This window comes from Ambystoma mexicanum, chromosome 2p (genome assembly GCF_040938575.1).
Source record: "Ambystoma mexicanum isolate Mex_15411 chromosome 2p, UKY_AmexF1_1, whole genome shotgun sequence".
Classification (NCBI taxonomy): domain Eukaryota; kingdom Metazoa; phylum Chordata; class Amphibia; order Caudata; family Ambystomatidae; genus Ambystoma; species Ambystoma mexicanum.
The window spans coordinates 284,473,113-284,487,286 of record NC_090923.1 but is presented as its reverse complement, the minus strand read 5'-3'; positions in this window follow the sequence as shown (position 1 = coordinate 284,487,286).

The window sequence follows — 14,174 nt, the reverse complement described above, 5'->3', positions numbered from 1 at the left end:
GTAAGGGATATTTTTCTACAATTATGGCTTTATTAAGTTCACTAACATCCATGCTGATCCTAACTTTGCTATTTGGTTTCCTGGCACCCACAATAGGAAATATCTATTCAGATGTATCTACTGTTTCAATCACTCCTTCATATTTCAACCTGTCTAGTTCTGCTTTAACATTTTCCCTCAAAGCAATAGGAAATGTCTCACAGTATGCAACAATATCTTGTGTTTGTACCCTTGAAATTTTCCAATTTATTCACTAAACACATTGGGAAACAATTCTTTCTTTTCCCGTAACAAATTTTGTTTCAAGGTTTTTGAGCTCCATACTTCCGTTATCAGCTACCACCATGGAATTCCATACCGCCAAAATTCAATTTAATTATTAGTTTGGCTTGATTTTCACATCACAATACATTCACCCTTTTTGATGCCACATAAACCTTAACTTCTGCTAACCTTTCCCTGAATTCCATTAACATCAGTCTTTTTTCTTATACTTTAATTATTGAATGCTCAAAATCACCAGAATGTTTTATATCAGACTTCTTCAGAACAGGAACTAAACCCTTAGAGCATAGTTCCTGCCATCTATTCTTCGTTATAATAATATACCGGGAACCAGAATCCACTGTGAGTTAAGACATGATACCATCAATCTTAAACATGGTCTTATGAGTACTCTTCTTGTCACTACTAACCACCATGACGACATCAACTCCTCTTCTTTCTTCTTCTTCCTCGTCTTCCTCTTCTTCTTCTTATGTGCATTGACTCCTTTGTTACCTTTTTCATTCTTAGACATAACACCGATATGACCCTTCATTCCACAATTGGAAATCTTTTTATTCAAGGTCGGTCAATGCTGTGAATTAGCATTGTGTCCCCTTTTTCCACATCCGAAACATTTTCCTATGTATGTTCTCTTGACATTCTCCTCATCTTTCCTTTCTGTTGGATACTCGCCCTCTTTGTTTTTCCAATCTTTGTTTGTTACAGAATTGATCTCCTTAGGTACTTCATCCTTCTTTACTGCATTTACTTTAGTCACTTTGGTTCCCAAATCACAATTCCGATCTATGATAGATTTACTGCTCTTAGCAATTACTATTGCCTTCTCTAACGACGGGTCAACACACATCCATAGCCTCTCGTGGACTACAGTACTGTTGGTATGGATAATAATCTGATCACAAATCAATTCATGTTGAGTTACACCTCTTCCGAAATTACAGCTTGTCGGTAACTTCTTCAGGGCACTGACATATTCATCCACACTTTCACTAGTGTATTGTTTTCTTGTGTAAATAATACTTATTCACAGCTACATTCAATGTGGGTTGATAGTAATCATCCAAAGCTTGTAAAGCCAGTTCATATTCATCCGTACCATCACCCTCTCCATCATTGCTTTCAGTTACATGAGGAGGTAGTTCACTATAGACTCTGTGCAGAAGCAACTTCTTCTTTTATTATTGCTGTGTATGATCCATTATCTATCGTGTCTATATCATTCTTACAATACTCTTTCCACTCTCCCCATGGAATAGAGGGATCACCCACTGTAGGCAAGAATGGTTGAGACGGGTGAATAGTGACCCCTTACATAATTCACACTGATGCTGGCAAGTTTAAAAATGTGTTCAATATTTAAAATGCAGTGTAGCTCTCAGTTCTCAAATTGTGCATCTTGCAATTTGCTAGAATTTCACTTTAGATTGGCTATGATGAATTTTGACGAATCATTCCTTCTTGACAACATTTCTATTGTGCTGTGTTAGAAACTGTATAGAATATGTAATGTTTAACTGGGATTGTGTAAAAAATAAACTTCTCCTCTAATGTTGCTGTTTTAGTATGGTATTGGACGTGAGTTGCATTGTTGAAATGTGCACCTTTGTTGTGCTGCAGCGTATTTGAATGTTGCTGCCTTAATTGTGAGAACAAACCCAGATGCACTGTTGCATAGTAGTTTCAATAAGCTGCCGCGTAAACAGCTTGTCCGACAATGCCTGTATCTAAGATGGCCACTGCATGCAGTATCATGCAGTAAGGTTCTTTACTCGAACCACTAGAAGCATATTGCAACTGAGGGGCACGTAATGTGCCTGGCGCTCACTTTCTGCACTACGCATCTGCATATAAGTTTAAGCTTGGCCAAAAGCGTTATGTGTCAGCCCATGTCTTATAAGGGAAGCATAGTAACGTACCAGTAATGTTTTGGGGGCCTCGAGGACTCTGGCAGCTACTTCTTCATTGAGGGACACGATCCGCATTCGTTCCTCGTTGCAATCTGCAAAATGGAGAAGATGCTTCGTATGTGGAGAACAGGTAACATTTATTTATAATATAAACTCTCAGGTAAGCACAAATAGGTCTCACACAACAGATGGCAACCTTCTTTCTCCAACCTTCTCCAAACGTCCCATATAGAATTCCCCTTCACATTCTTGATTCTACATTTTACATTCCCACACACATTCCACAGTTCTCACCCAATGCAATACCTATATAATACAATGTGCTGCCTTCAATTAATTCATAGAGACCCGAGGACTGCATACTGTTAAGAGCTGAACCGAATGCGATTGCTGACATTCCCCCTCAAGCATTTCTCACCACAACACACTATATTTAGCTCATCTTTACTCGCCGTGACTGACCAATGCTTATTTTCGTACTCTGTAGGACTTCTTGCACTGAGCTGGCTAACGTTGCCCTTTCAGGGCTTGACCGACTGTTTACTTCGCAATCTTGCGGGTTACATTGGACTAGATGCCATCAGGTCAGCGTATCCCGTAGTTGTCATGTGAACATGACACACACCATTTGTTACCCAGTTTTTCACATGTAATTTAGTCACGGCACATGCTGTTTGTTATATATTGCTTCACAACCTGTTATCCGATGTAGGACTCGATTTCTTGGGCAGTTGTCCCTTTTCTCAAATTCATTGAACCCCCGCCTCTCCCTACTCCCTTCACCTCCATTTGACATAGGACACCCCGACGCTGCAGTCTGGTTCAGCTGTGCCTTCAGTTAGTGTGTGTCAGCTTTCATAAGATTTTCTCAAGATTTTCTCAAGACGTGTATTCTTTTCCTGGGTTACATATGGACTATGTTAGTCTTTTTTGCAGACTCATTTATGGCAGCCCTATGGCTAGGGGACTCTATTTTTATGTAACTTCATTTAAAGGCATTCCGGCACATTAACCTAGGGTAACAACTTAGAAGTAATTTTATTTTTCCTTTTACTTGGCAACACTGAGTTTTCAGATGTATGTTAAATTGATCCACCAAAAGGAGATTTCTAACTGGGCCTTTGTCTTTTGGACATCTAACAGGAACTTTCTGCCAACAACCATCTGTCTTCCGCTATGAAGACTGAATACATCTGTGGCCCTGAAGAAGACTGGGCACCCTGGACTTATTTGGACCTATAAGCCGAAACTCGAGTTTGCATCAATTCAACTTGTTTTTCCTAATGATGTTTGATTACGGGTTCACCTGAGATTTTCTTTTGCCTAAATGCTAAGTGGATTATAGCCAGAGTGGGGCCCTAAACCCCTGGAAATTTAAATTTAGGCTTCTTAGTTGAGGAGATTGATGTCATTTGAGGGCCAAAACATATGTGAGACCCTATGCACTAATCATAATTGGATTACATAATGCTCATATAGTGTTGATCTTCTTTTCCACAAATGGTGACGGCACAATCGTAAGAGAGGTGTTTACCTTGTGAAGACAGGTTGGCTTTGATTCTTTTCCTCCATTTATCCTTTTTCTATTGCCTTGTTGTTTTTTTAATGTTCAATACAAAACCTTGTTTATGCTAATTTACCTTTCACAATACTTTTCACAAAAAACATGTTTTAATACACAGTGCTTGGCTATCGCCATTTTTTGCTTTCAAATCAAATCCATTTGATTAAACTCATCCAAAACACTCACAGAGTGCTTTTTCCAGGCCTTAATATCATCACGGAGCAACACGGGTTCGATCCCCTGGTCCGCGCTTAGAAACCTCTGGGTATTAAGCGTGTTATAAATAACCAATCATATCATATATCATATAATACCCGTTTGACTGTGACATAGGACCTGGTACCTCTCTTTTTTGTATGTTTTTTGAGTCCACTATTCCAGGCCCTTGAACCAAATAATCGTGTGGTCTACGTCTGTTTGTTGTTGCTTCTATCATCAGGTGGGCCAGCATTGAGGTAAGGAACACTCTGGAGTCAAGTACGTGCAGTAAGAGCTGCTTTATCTGTACAGGGCAAGATACAGAAAGGTTATGCAGCAGAGTCATACAATAACACCCTTTCAGTTAGGTCCCCCATCCTGTGTGTAGATTAATGGTCATGACTGGAATACACCGACCTCCAGATTCCACATTGCCACATACTACACTATTAGTACCATCTGAAGGGCCTCGGTATGGACTTGTCCCCTTAAAACCACCCATGTCTGTCAATGGTGTGCTTTTCTGAACAAAATATTTCAAGGTGCATCGTGGCGTTTTATGTGTCATGACGAATCTGTTGCAGGAATACAAACCGCGGCATTCAAATCGTTTTGCTGCGTCACGCCCAACAAATTATTTTCCACATTTTAACTCAATCCTAATATATGGTACTTGGTGTGGAGGGCATCCCATATATTTCATTTAATTCGAAATCTAGATATTATTGATGCTAGTTGTCCCTAATTTATGTTCTGCAACATCCAAAACAGGCAGACATATGATGAGTAGGATTTGCTTTGGAAACTGCGATACACTCTTGCATAAACACTGTTAAGTGTATTTATTGAAATAATACTTTAGCGTCCTCTAGTGGTGTATTTGTGAAAGCACCACAATAAAATATGGACAAACAAAGCAGTTTTTGAAAGCCAGTGACTCAGCTTCTCCGTTGGTGTCAATCATATATTGTAAATTGAATTCCACATTTTTCAGAGAACCGGGAGGGAGGCTCCTCAATTAGCGCCAGAGGAGCCCAGCCATGGTTTAATCCCCAAGTATCTACTTTCCGTTTTCTTCAGTCAACTGCCTTTTTGCCAAAACAAGTTGTATATGATCCGCGCTCTCCCAGTTCCTGACAGACCTTTGCTCTTAGTGGCAGAGAACCTTCGACTGGTAGTGTGCTCTAGAAAAAACGAAATGTATGTAAAGTTTGTGTGTGGGTCCTTTTTCAAATCCCATGGATCTGTAAAGATGGACGAAATGTTGCGGTACACTTTCAGCGCTATTTTTACCAATCCTTGTTTTTTGTCAATTTGTTAGGCAAGGATTGGCAGCTAGATAGCCATTACATGCCTGCCTTCTGATCCCACTGTGCCTGACAAATGCAGCTGCATTACTGCCAGCATGTATTTTCATGGTGGTAATGCAATGATTGTGAAATCCACCTAAATTGCCGACTGGTAAAAGCAGGCAGATCCCAAAGGAGTCTATTGTAAACGCCTCCCTCAATCATGAATTGTGAGAGACATTTATACTTTTCCACAAACGTATTGTGGGCTTGGACAATAAATAGCTCATGGGCACTGCCCTTAAGAGTCCAATTTCTTTTGTTTTTTTTATTTTTTATAGAACAGTTATCTCCAGGGCCAAGATGCATGAGCGGAGAAGACAAAAGAGGATCCACGATTTCATTCTTTCCAGGCAAAATGATCCTAGATCTTGCCGGTAATATTCCTGTGGCACAAGATTAAGAGCTGGTATCAAATCATCCATACATGTAGCATAAGAACTCCAAAAGTCTATCATTATATAATCACGGATGAACATCAACTAGGAATAGGTCCTGGCCCAGCCATTCAGATGATATTCCGTCTACTGCATGCTGCAGTTTGGTAGTTTCTTAGTGGTCTCCTGACTGAAATCCTAACTGCCAGCACAGAAATGCTCTGTCTGCTCCTTCCCTTTTTAGTTCTTGTCATTGGGATACATAACTTTCTCACATAGCTATTAACTGCATCTAACTTTGGTGCACTTAGCTTATCAGCAAAGGATATACAGTGTTTTTTTGAAGATTGCATTGTGTCTTTTCGACAGCAGGCTTTTTATATTGTATCCTATGGTTAAGTGTCAAGCAAAGAAGCATGCTCAGAGTGCGGCACCAGGTTTGAGGTCTGGAACAAGGATACGTACTCATTTGCCTGTCCCAAACATAGTGCCAACCCTGCATAGCTGATTTTAGTGGGTAATTCATGGCGCTAGACCTCGAGCGGCATGGCATCTGCCATGTTAGAATCTGGCAAAACCTCCTGGCTCTCTCTTGAAACATTGAAGGGTTTTCCTGATCCCATAGTAGGCATCTCACCCCAAAAATACGAACGAACGTCAATATCGAACGTCTGCGGTCACCACTATCTCGTCGAAGTGTATCAGCCTTCCCGCCTTTCTGACGGGTTTACCTGTTGGAGATTTCTAAAGCCAAGGTTTAGTATTACAGTGATAGGGTATCTCTGGCTATCAACACTCAGAAAGAACTATTAAATTATTTGATACAAAAACCAAGACTGTCTATGAAATTATTGCAACTCATGGTGCTGCTCACTCCCCTTCTCTTCATTGGATATTCCTGCACTTAAGCCTCGCCCCACCTGGATTGAACTCTCTGAACTTTCTGTTGAAGATACTTATGAGCACCTCCCTGCCTCAAGTTAGACTACCAGGCTGACATTCCTCCAGCCAAATATTTGAAGCAATTGACTGAAGTTATTACCCCTCCCCTCATCACTCTAATGTATACTTCTTTCCCTCAACGGTGTTTCAAACAGCTCTTAAATCAGCCACACTCCTTCTGGCTCTTAAGGCAGCCACATCACAATCACCCTGGCTCCATTCTTCATGTGAAGCCGATGAACATAGACGTAGGAAGCCTGCTCTTGGGCTTCTTTCTAATCCTTTTTGGAGCGATGAACTCAGTCTGTTGCATTGGCCCCTTTCTTATATCCCAATACTCCTATCCCCTGTGGCATACCCCTGTTGCCTCTTTTGTATAATGTCGACCATCAGCCTCTAGCGCAGCTTATCCAAAATCATGGATGTTGTTTCTACTCTTATGTTGACAACATGCAGAGCCTGGTCCATCTTAACCGGGGCCCACGGTTGGTCAACTTAGCATTTCCAACTGTCTTCATGCAATGGATGGGTACCAATTGGCTGAAGTTTAGCAGAGGTAATGGGTAGTAAGATCAGGCACTGGATGCCCTATTATTAGTCGGAAGAGGAGAACCCCCTGTCCACTCCTGCCTCCTCTGTTCAAATCCATGGATTTTGGTTCAACCAGAATCCTCGCTCTATCACCAGACTGAAGCAGTTTCCAGCTGCTGTGTTCTGGCACTGAATACAAACAAATGATCTACCTCTTCTTGCTTCAGACGTCAGTGCATTTGTTAACTGCCTAAGTATTTTATTTGTTGCTTAGAGATCAGCTAATGCCCCTCACCACACTCCATCCAAACAGGTGCTGGCCAAACTCCATTGGCTTCCAGTTAATTAAAGGATGTACAAGGTATTGTGTCCAGTTCTGTGAGCCCTGCATGGAACAGCCCTACATTTACATAAAGAAAACTGTCCACCTATATCCTGGCCACTATCCTTGCGTCCTATAGAAAGTGTTTTTTGGTAGAAATGCATTTTCTTTTTAGCTTCTGGATCCCTCCTTCTGGAATACCCTCCTCATCATTCACAGTCTGAACATATTTTACCATTCTATCATAATGTCAAAGCCTTTCTTCTCCTTTCCTCATTCTTCATTGTTATTTTCTCTTCCCCACTACACTACCACCATACTTTATGGTGGTCACACTATATACACTCTTACCCATGCACATAGCCATACCCAATGATGAGTAGTCCCGTCTGAAGGTCTGTAAAAGTGACTCTCATGTGAGAATATGACTGTAACACTGGTGTGTTAAATTCGCAACCTAATATAATTGTATTGGATATAAATGATTCAAATGTCCTTTGGTTACAAAGCATGTGCTGTGGCACACACTGGCGATAATATAACAGTGCCCTGCAGCAGCAAGTGGTTCTCAAATTCACAAGACCCACAAATATTCACTTGGGCCTCCCAAAGAGTATTGTTCTCACCTCTTACGTGGGACCCGCACATAGTGTGATAGTAGGGTGGCCTATTGCATGAGTATAATATTTTTGTTTTGTGCTTCAAGCTTGGGTGAGCCTTGCACTACTAATAGTATTTTTGTTATTTCCAGGAACAGGCTCACCAAGTGACATGGTGACATGGTGGCTGATGCCTGCCGCAGTCTTCTTACCACCCCCATCCTCTCGTTAGGTGTTGGGGATCATGGGCCACAAAGCAAATTATGAGAACCACCAGCGACCTATCTGCTATTCATTGGCCTGGATGCGCTGACTGCTTTGTGTTTGGTTCTGTATGCAGACATGTGTGTGTGTGTGTGTGTGGTGTGTGTGCGTGTGTGAACTCATTGGCGAGAATGTGTGTGTGTATGTTTGGGTAAGAACACATTTGTGAGAGTGTGTGTGTGTTTGTGCACACATCTATGTGTATTTGTGCGTGTGAGAATTAACACATTGGTGAGAATGCTTGTGTGCTTCTGTGTGTGTAGTCCATGGATGCGAGTGTGTGCTGATATGAAGTTCTTAGTCCAATATATTAGGTCACCACACCTCAAAGTACATCCAGACAAATCCAGGGGCCCTTCCCACATTCCAGTGGATACGTAATGATAAGGAGTCTAAATTAGGGGAACATTATTTAGCACATACACACTTCTCGATCTAGGGAGTTTGCTATGGGTTGCTCCTTACCCCAGACCATGGTATAATTTGCATTTTAAGAACTCTATGAACATTGGCCAAAGCAAACAGGTCATCAAGGGAAGCCATTTGGAACACTCTCAGCTTGCACCCACCCTCTTACCCAAATTGATTCTCTTCAATTGGAGATTTGTGTCAACCATAATCGTGAGTGCAGCGTGCTCTGCGTGTGTTCCAAAGGGTCAGAGAATATGGGACTTCTTCCTGACTGGGCACTTTGACACACTGCACGCTTAGTCTGCTGTATCTTGAATCTTAATGCTAAATTACAGACTTGCTTGTATTTTAAGTAGCCAGTTGTCTTGTGGGGAGCTAACCATGAACTCAATTTTAACTCCGTTTTGTTAAGTATTTCTGTATCCTGCAAATTTAAATTGCTGTTTGGTAAGGCATTTTAAATGAGTTTCCTTATGGAAGCTGCTAATTTGTCCAAGTTGAAGGCGACCACTGATATCCGCGACGGTCACTGGTGCTGATGAGACGTCAAGAGGCACATTTACCTGTCTGCAATATGCCGAGGAAGTCTAAGTTGCAGTGCATATTTAATTCATATGGGCCAGATATATGTGATGAGTCACTGTACTTGACTGACACATCTGGAGATATTTGTATACATTTGACCCTAAATGTAACAGTTAAGAATAAAAGGTGCTAGTTGCTTATTTCCCCTGGTTAATCCATGTGAAAGGTTATGTGCTAAAGCGGGCAAAGGGGCCTCTAGGAATTAACCTCGCCTCGCTCCAGGGTCCAATGCTTCCGTGCCATAATCTACTCTCTTATCGAATTTGTCCCATAATAAAGGTCTATCTGCATGTGAAAGGCCAGCCTGTGGTCCTTGGAATTCCATGACACGATAAAACTGCAATATAGGTGGAGTTATGAGTGAAATCAAGTTACACATGGCTTGACAAACTTACGGGGACAGAAACAGACAGAGTTGGGAGGAATTTGGATATCCTGAGAACGCATCAGATAAGAACGTGTAATATTGGCAACATGGGCATTTACGGTTACTACGAGATACAAAGTTACAAGGGGAAATCGAGTGACACACGGCTAGAGGCACTTACCTGGACAGAATACAGACGAAATTGGCAGGAACAAACCACGGGAGTGAAACTTCATAGTACATTTTAAAGTAGTTTCAGAGAGTTTTTTCATGTATGATGCACATTCATTTAATTCTGACGCAGTAGTCACCAACTACAAACATTCTGCTCTTTACAGAGCCTGGAAGATTTTGATGCAACCACTTTTGACCAAAGTATGGTTGTCCTGAGGAAGGCTAGTCGTTGAGAAAGATGTAGATCCCAGAGTCGAAACTCGACACATGATCAACATTCTGTTCATTCAATGTTATTGTTGGAGATAATTAGAAGGCCTAATACCTACAAAGGAGTCTGAAAGCTAGGCTGATTTTGACTCGCATGTATGGAAATGAAATAGCACACTGGCTTCATTTGTTGGCCTACTTGTTTCAGTGTTGATTACAAAATAAATTGTTTTGAATGTGATGATGGATGGTGTATGTGTTGGAATGTTTGGTATGAATGTGCATATTACGGGTCATACTATGAGGTGTTACAATTTCACTCACTATGTTTACAAAGCTCTGTCACTTTAAACATTTCAAAAGAATTGTATGTACATGTAGCCTTTGACTTCAAGTATTTTATTATTGTGTAATAAAATTGTGACTTATGGTTTAGCTAGTTTTCCCTTATTTGGTGAAACTTGAATGCTGCAACGCCTTACGTTTGTAGTAACTCCTTGGAATTAGATAGGCAAATCTAAGGGTCAGGATCACGTTTCTTATAGAGAAGATAAACTCTCTCCTCTACCAAGCACCACCTGTAATAGCATTGAAGATTCATTGGTAAGCTATATTGGTGACAGGATCCATCTCTCCATGTCAGAGACTACTGAGCCATCGTGTAACACTGAAGCACAGGGAGCTTTTGCTGCAGAGGTCCCATGCATGCATAATGATGAGGATTCAATGATTTTGTCCATAGCTTTAGTAGGAATGTTAAGGTATTTATGTTGATATATGTGCACAAAGTTATGAAAAGGAAGATGTCTCCCTTCTGTCTAGGATTTATAAAAGAAATAGATGATGTGTTCATAATATCCAATTTATTGTTGTAGCTGTAAATCTGTAAGGCCAACTGGATTTAATGATGAAACTTTGAAGAGAATCAATCATCTGTCAAAAGAAGGGGGGAAAAGACCATATTTTGTCCGTAATGACCAATTTCATAGAACATGCTTTGATTGTTGATACCAGTCTGACTGGAGGTTTTGACACTTTCATCGAAATCATGAAGGAAGTCTGTCCCATGGAGTCCCGCTTTGCCGCGTTACTCTGCTCCTGCTGTTACGGACCTTTGTGGACTTTTGTAGTATATCACTAAATTTACCAGCAGGCCTTCTGGTAACCTTTTGGAGGCGGGCTGTTAAAAGAAGAAGGTTGCACGCACCGCGTGCGCGCACCCAAGCGAGTCCTGTGGAGTCCCGCTTTGCCGCGTTACTCTGCTCCTGCTGTTACAGACCTTTGTGGACTTTTGTAGTACATCACTACATTTACCAGCAGGTGATTTCTAATCCACAGAAAGCACACTTTTTAATGCACTTGGACTGATTAGTAGAGCTTACACTGTGTTTATTTACATCTTTCTAGGCCTTCTGGTAACCTTTTGGAGGCGGGCTGTTAAAAGAAGAAGGTCGCGCGCACCGCGCGCACGCACCCAAGCAAGTCCCGTGGAGTCCCGCCTTGCCGCTTCGCCGCGGCGTCCGGTGCTCCAGGGGGCTCTGAGATCTGACTTTCTAAATTGTGTCCCGTGTTAAGTTGCCTTCGATATTTGCATTTTTGATATCAAGCTTGGTGGCAAATTCTGGCTGACAGATTACATGACTCGCAAACCAACCGGTCCTTACCAACTTACAACGGCTATGCCTCTAAACATACGCCAACGGATTTTGTCCGAATCACAGTCGATCCCGGAGGATCGGCTTTCTGTGAGTGCAGTAAAAAACTTGTGCTCAACTCCTATACAACGTTTGGCTCGAGGCAAATCTAAAACAAAGGACAAGATGAAAACGGCTGTCACGGACAATGTGGATATCCCGAAATATGGGTTCGGAATTGTGAGTAAACTTGGCATAGCAACCTTGCCTCTCATGCATGTGCCGCCAACTGCTTTATCTAATGATGCTATGTCTGAGAACCCTGCAATGTGTATGGATAAAGATGTTTTACCCACTACGGAAGCTACCATGCATTCAGAGGAAAATTCCAAATCACCTAAAATGCCAATTTCGTTGACAGATAGCATATTACTACAAAATGCTTTATCCGGTGCTCCGCAATCAGGAGCCCCTAAAACGACTGAGACATCTAAAGAAGCTGTAATTGATCTTGATGCCGATAACTCGTGCTTCTCGGCCAGAGCAGATGGCTCTAATTTATCCAATTCCCCCGATATGTTCCAGCACTCTGATTGTAACATATCAGCGTTAGATGTTTCATATATCCCCCCAACTCCACGGAGAGCAAATAATGCTCCCCCCAGCCCAGAAGAATTGTCTTACACTTCTAAAACTTCAAATCTGACTCTAGAAGTTATGAATATTGCCCTCATGGCCCTTGCAAAGCTTTTTGAATCTGTTGATGGTTCATTGAAGTGTCTTACGGACAATTTCAAATCACTTGAAATTGATCAAAAGAAACTTAACTTAAATGTTAATCATAGATATGATGACATCAATGACAAATTAAGTTACATTATCACTGAACAAAAAGAAATAGCCCAGTCTCTGGCCCAGTAGCAAGTGCCGAACACAAAAGACATTGTGACAGGGGTATGTGTGTTCACTCAAACAATTGAAGATCCAGATTGTCAAATCATATAAGTTATTCTAGACTCTCAAACCCACTTGCCCTCCTCTATGTCTAGCTGTTCACATAATGCCAAACCAGCTATTCCGTTTGTTGCAGGTGTTATAACAGAAAAAATAGCACCAATCTCCACCCCCGCATAACAATAAAAACTAAAAAATATGTCGCTCTAGCTAACCTGAAAAAAAATAAACAATTGGATTCCTGTCAGCCCTCAAAAACAATTTCAGATCATCCACCTCTTGATGAATTGATCAAACTGGCTGAAAATCAGCAATCATTACAAGGTAAAACTCCCAGTGCATCCCCGAACTTCACACCTGTCAATTTGGGTGATCAGAGCAATCATAATAACGAGGCTGCAAAAGATATCGTGGCATCAAGAAAAGCCCTAAGGCACGAAATTGACTTGTATCTTGAAACTCGGAAATTTCAACCTCCAATTTTTCCAATTATAACTAATGGTCCAGCCAAATCTTCAACGGCTATTCAATCTGAATCAGTGCTAAAGGTGATTCCGAGCGAAATACCAAATCTTCCTGTAAAACGAGTCTCGTTTGCTAACTCGTTACTCCATGTTGATGAGAAACCAATCCAAGGCTGTACGGCTAATAGCATTATGTCGCAAACGGACCTGAATGAAATCCGAGATTCTATTGCCCATCTGTGGATGCTTAACACTAGATCGCAGACGCTGTCTCCCCCAAGACAAGACAAAGAAAGGAATCGTCCAAGTCCACAGTATTCTTATAATCAAGCAGCCCCAGCACTGAACTTCTCATCTGTTAAACCATCCTTGTTATCTAGGAAGCAGCCCGTAAAAGGGGAAAAAAGACATTCTCTGTTACTTTCATGCCGACAAGATTTAGGTCTGTTATATAATATGAATCGACAAAGCAGCCTTAGACTGTTTTCCGATGTGAAATCACTGCAGGAGATTGAGTCTAATGACCTTGACCAAATTGAATTCCCAATTAAAGAAGATCTTTCAACAGTCCTTATATGGTCACGGTCCCTAATTATTTATAACATCATTTGGGCTGCCCGCGAGGATTTGTTCAAACTGGGATTCGTGCTCACGCATAATGAAAAGAGACAAGGTCCATCCAAATCCTGCTTGAAATCTACACCCAGATACCAACCATATGCACCAAGAAATAATGCTGATTCAACTAGATTTTTGCACAAAGGCCAAAATCATATGACCAGAGTGTAACTAGACAACAATGAAGAGCAGGTGGGGTTATCTGTAGTGAGTTGGAACACACGAGGCTTCACTCATCTCATTAACAACAAGGAGAGCATATTAGGTGATTATGACCTAGTTTTTCTGCAAGAAACATGGCTTTCTATTGCACCAACCTGGATCAATTACGATATACTACTCATCCCAGCTATAAGAGCCACTAGAGGTAGACCTATGTCAGGCTTGCTCACTGCAACCAACTCTCTAGCAAATAC